The sequence below is a fragment of the Podarcis liolepis genome, assembly GCF_965112155.1.
Source record: "Podarcis liolepis genome assembly, chromosome: 15".
Classification (NCBI taxonomy): Eukaryota; Metazoa; Chordata; class Lepidosauria; order Squamata; family Lacertidae; genus Podarcis; species Podarcis liolepis.
Window position 1 is genome coordinate 2,376,883 of NC_139566.1, and position 5,495 is coordinate 2,382,377.

General features: G+C 46.5%; 1 long non-coding RNA gene across 1 annotated transcript; it reads right to left on the minus strand.

Moving 5' to 3' along the window:
- Window positions 1–757: 757 nt before the first annotated feature.
- LOC310694386 lies at window positions 758–4,138 on the minus strand. Its single transcript, XR_014519646.1, has 2 exons — window positions 3,891–4,138; window positions 758–1,607 (listed from the first exon to the last, which is right to left on the minus strand). It is a non-coding gene; the product is annotated as an uncharacterized lncRNA (long non-coding RNA).
- Window positions 4,139–5,495: the final 1,357 nt, after the last annotated feature.

The window sequence follows — 5,495 nt, forward strand, 5'->3', positions numbered from 1 at the left end:
TAATAATTGTACCCCACCCATCTGACTGGGTTGCCCCAGCCAATCTGGATGGCTTCAAGCATATAGAAGGAATGGTGTTTTGATTTTATGACACTTCCATTAAAGAGTTGGTTGTTGAACAAATATTTGTGTTCCACCCATCCCATCTGTAGATTTTGACATGTCCAAACATGAAGCACAACTGAGTGTCTCTCTCTCTCCCTCCCCCCTTTTCTGGTTCATGTGTGATTATTTTTCAGGACATTTAGATCTGAATATTGAGGGTTGTTATTATTATGGTGCTGGAGGAGACTCTTGAAAGTCCCATGGACTGCAAGAAGATTAAACCTCTCCATTAAGGAAATCTGCCCTGGAAGGAAAGATCCTGAAGCTGAGGCTCCAATACTTTGGCCACCTCATGAGAAGAGAAGACTCCCTGGAAAAGCCCCTGATGTTGGGAAAGATGGAGGGCACAAGGAGAAGGGGAGGACAGAGGATGAGATGGTGGGACAGTGTTCTCGAAGCTACCAGCATGAGTTTAACCAAACTACGGGAGGCAGTGGAAGACAGGAGTGGCTGGCGTGCTCTGGTCCATCGGGTCATGAAGAGTCGGGCACGACTAAATGACTAAACAACATCACAGCAAATGCTCTTAACTTTTTCCTTTCTTTTTTTAAGTCCTGGAAATTTTGGAGTCATCATGACATCTCATAGCAGAGAATCTCATAAATCAATTAAACTGCTACCAGTTCTACCAGAAAGGAGACAAAAATATTAATTTGGAGATCTAGGTTTTGCTACAGAGTATAGCTTTTTTATTTATTGTGAGGCAACGCTCCAGGTTTTGAAATTCTAGGAAGGGAACATTGTGTATAGTTGTGTATAGTTGTGTATAGTTGCACTGTACATAAACATCCCCCTTGAGTGCATGCAATAGCCCAAGTGGGAGGAACAGCCGGTGACTTAGACATCCCAAGAAAAAAGGTGCAAATATTAAATACGGCAAAGGACAAAGCTTTTGGGTTCCCTCTTCCAAGAGACAAGATATGAGGTGCAATTTGAAAGGCCAGGCAGCAAAGCCTGATTGATGCCACACACAACTCTGGAATTCTGTTCCCGGGTTCTGGGGGTCTTCCAATGGCAGCCTCAGCATCATCAACAAGGGCCTTGCTTAGCGCATGGATCCACCGGGACACACTTTGAAGAGCATGAGCCGACGGCGACTGGGATGCACTGTGGCGGTGCGCAGACTGATTGACACGGATCGGGGCACTTTGCGGCGCACGGAGCCACCACCTGTGCACATGGTGGAGCACAGACAGAGGGTCCACACGGATCCACACATTTGGGGGCACATACGTCGCCACACTTGGGAGCGCATGGAGGAGCGCAGACAGAAGAACAGGGGTCTCCACCAATCTTAGCACATGGACCTGAGCATGGTGGGGAGCAGACGGTCACGGACTGGCCAGGGGACTGCTGGACGATGCTCGGGCCACAGGGCGCTGAACACGGGCAGACGTCTCCACATTTCACAGAGCCCTTCTGTCCACAGATTGGGGGCGGGAGGCAGGGCTGCTTGCACTGCTGGAATGGGCAAGCCATCTTTGATGGGTCCTCAGGAAAGTCTGTGGCGAGAAAAGCAAGAGAACAGATTCATGCTCCAGGCTTCACCCCTCTGTTTTTTGGACATTGGGGGGACCTGGCCCTCAACCCCCAAAAATTTTGGAGCCCCTAAAGGACCTAGCCCCCAAGAGCTGGTGCCCCTGGTCTTTACATGTTCCTGTTACCTTCGGCTATGACAGAAGACACTCATCAGTGAAGACCTAAGATACATTTCAGGTCCTTTTCTCCTTTGCTTACTTCAATAAAATCTATTTCTATCTCCCAAGGTCCACCAAGACTCAAATATGGACATATTTAAAGGATCCAAAGCTCCCTTTCTTCTCAGGAGTTTATATATCTCATTACAGTGGTACCTCAGGTTACATACGCTTCAGGTTACATACACTTCAGGTTACAGACTCCGCTAACCCAGAAATAGTGCTTCAGGTTAAGAACTTTGTTTCAGGATAAGAACAGAAATCGTGCTCCAGCGGCACGGCGGCAGCAGGAGGCCCCATTAGCTAAAAGTGGTGATTCAGGTTAAGAACAGTTTCAGGTTAAGTACAGACCTCTGAAACGAATTAAGTACTTAACCCGAGGTACCACTGTATTTTACTTTAGAAACTTGCATCCCACCTAATTTTTTAGAAAAAAACTCAGTGTGATTCTCTAATCCAAACCACACCCATGATTAGAGGTATATCCCAATTTCCACCCAAAAGGATGATCAAACTATCTGTCTGTCTCTGACTGAATGTCTACCTATCTCGTTGCAGACTTAACAGAATTACTATTTCCACTGCTTTGAGTTAATGATTCATATGTGTCATGTTGTTGATAAATGACAAGAAAAATAAAATGATTAGATAAGGAGAGACTTATAGTTGAGCAATTTTGGAGAAAGGCCACTCAGAACCCACCCATAAGAAACTGCTTGCACCAGCTCACCAACATCAGTCTTCCCTACACTGAATGACAGCAGCGTCCTGGGGTTTCAGACAAGCAGTCGTTCACAGCCCTACCTGGAGATGCTTCAGATTGAATGTGGGACCTAAAACCAGCTGCTCTACGCCTAAAATAAGATCCCAGTCCTCATGGTTCTGAATAAAGGACTGATTTAAATGGGAACATTAAAAGCTTCCTTATATATTAAGGTTACCAGATTTTTTTCAAAGAATCTGGGGACACCTTTTTTTTTGAAAAGAGAGAAAAAAGTTATTTAAAAAAGTTTTTGTTTTTTTAAAAAAGAAGTCATATCTTCTCTTCTGTGGGCAGTTGGCCAGGTGGCTGGGTGCTCTCACTCCTGGCTCAATTGGGTTTCAGGGGGGGTCAGCGGTTCCCCCAGTTGACATGCCAGTCATCCCCGGTTCCCCCTCGGCAGCGGCAGTGGCTGTCTCAGCAGCCTGGAGCCAGCCTGGTAGCGCAATTGGCTCTGGCTGGCTTCAGGAGCTGCTCACTGCCGTGGCACCCACCATTTTGCCTCACCGGAAGTCCCCATATGATGTGTCTTGTGCCGTTGAACCAATCAAGCAACATTCATTCCCTACTAATAAATGTAGAACGCTTAAAATATAAATCCGGGGACATTAAATGAAATCTGGGGATGGATTTTGTCCAGGGGCAGATTTGTAAATCCAGGGACTGTCCCCGGGAAACAGGGATGTCTGGTGACCATATTATATACTGGGTTTCCCCATTGGTCCATCTAGTTCACTCTTGTCCATCCCGATGGGCTCTCCAGAGTTTCAGAGAGAAGCCTGCCTGGAGAGGTCAGGGGTTGAACATGAGAGCAATGCAAAGGATTGTGCCCTGCTATTCAGCTATGGCTCCTTGAAAGGACACAAGAAGTTTCCCTGCTGCACCTGACCAAAGGCTCATCTCATCCAGAATCCTGCTCTCCTTCCAGCAGCCAATCAGATTCCTCCAGGAAGGCCACAGGCAGGACATGAAGGCAAGAGCCCTTCCTCAGTGTACATAAGACTATCAGAGAAGCCCTGCTGTATCAGGCTGAAGGATCTACCCCAGCCTCCTGTTCCTGCAGCAGCCAAATGCCCCCAAGAACCTAGAAATCTAGGTAGACTGCCTGTGGACCTGGAGGTTCCATACGAACATCAGACTATTCCTGCCGCTGAATCAGGCCCAAGGATCTAGCCCAGCACCCCATTCTCACAGCAGTCTGCCTGCAAGCCCACAAGCTAGCAGAACAGGAGAACAACAGCACAAACGCTTCCTCCAAGCCACCTCACGCAGTCCATAAACCATGGGAACAGGGGATACAAATCAACACCGTGTGCCGAGAGACTCACCTAAATGGATCGCCAACCAAAAGCCAAAGAGAGTCAGTTCAGGAGTAACAGCGAGCAAGCTGGTTTTATATGGTTTCGTTCAACTGGGTTCCGGAAATGATGCACCCCGAGGGGGTGAAGCATGAGTTCCTCCCACACAACTCCAAATTGCTTGTTTGGGTTGCTATTTACTCAGGGAAACCTCCCAATCTTAAGGGCTACCACATGACGACAAGCTTCCTTTTTTGTGAGAAGCGGGTGGAATTCCATGGAATGTTATGAGGCAATGGAAATACAGTTGGGCTGAGTTGCGGGAAACATGCTAGGAGGAGGAAGATGATGATGATGATGATGATGATGGTCCTGCCTTTTCCCCAAACTGGGACTCAAAATGGCTTACACAAAATGAAACAGCACAGATAAGATAACGAAGACGTACAAAAGATGGTTGATAAAAAGTAATTAAACTCTAATAGAGCCTTATTTAAAAAACCCACATTCATTAAAATACAGATAACAAAAGCAGCACGGTACTATTAGAAGCCCTTTAATAAAAAGAAACTTGTTCCCAAAAGTTTGTTGGAATAAAACAGTCTTCTCCTGCCAGTGGAAGGACAACAAGGAAGGAACCAATCTGGCTTCTCTAGGGAGAGAGTTACAAATTCTGGGAGCAGCCATTGAGAAGGCCCTCTTCTGCGTCCCCACCAAGTGGGTCTGTGAGTGTGGTGGGACTGAGAGAAGGGCCTCCCCTGAAGATCTCAAAGCCCGGGAAGGTTTGTATGAGGGGATGTGGCCTACCAAATAGCAGAGACCTAAGTTGTATAAGAAGAATCCAATCTAAAGACAGTCTTCAGTCACATCATACTTTGAAACCACTAGGGTGGCACTTGAAACAGCAATGGCTTCCTCCCAAAGAATTCTGGGATGCTTGTGAAACATGGACCACTTATAAACGCCATCTCCAACTCCTCAAAAGATTCCATTAATTGTGTTTCCGAAAAAATTACACATCACTTGGGAAGACAGGTGAACTAAAGCCAGTGTACTGGAAGAAGCAAAGATCACCAGTGTTGAAGCAATGATTCTTCAATATCAGCTTTGTTGGACTGCTCATGTTGTGCGGATGCCGGATGATCGTCTTCCAAAGCAACTACTCTATTCTGAACTTAAAAATGGAAAGCGAAATGCCGGTGGACAACAAAAGCTGTTTAAAGATGCTCTCAAGGCAAATCTTTAAAAATGTAGTATAAACACTGACAATTGGGAAACACTGGCCTGCGAGTGCTCCAGCCTTTACCAAAGGTGTCGTGGACTTTGAGGACACTCAAACTCGGGACGAAAGGGAGAAATGTGTTAAGAGGAAGGCATGCTTGGCAAACCCTCACCATGATCAACTCCCACCCGGAAATCTATGTCCCCACTGTGGAAGGACGTGTGGATCCAGAATTGGCCTCCACAGTCACTTACGGACTCACTGTTAAAACCGTGTTCATGGAAGGCAACCTTACTCAGTTACGAGTGATCGCCAAAGAAGAAGAAGAAGTTAAGGGTGTTGAGAGTTGTTAGGAGACCCTTATTTCCCACAGAAAACTACAATTCCCATAGCTCCCTGTGAAGAGGGATTGG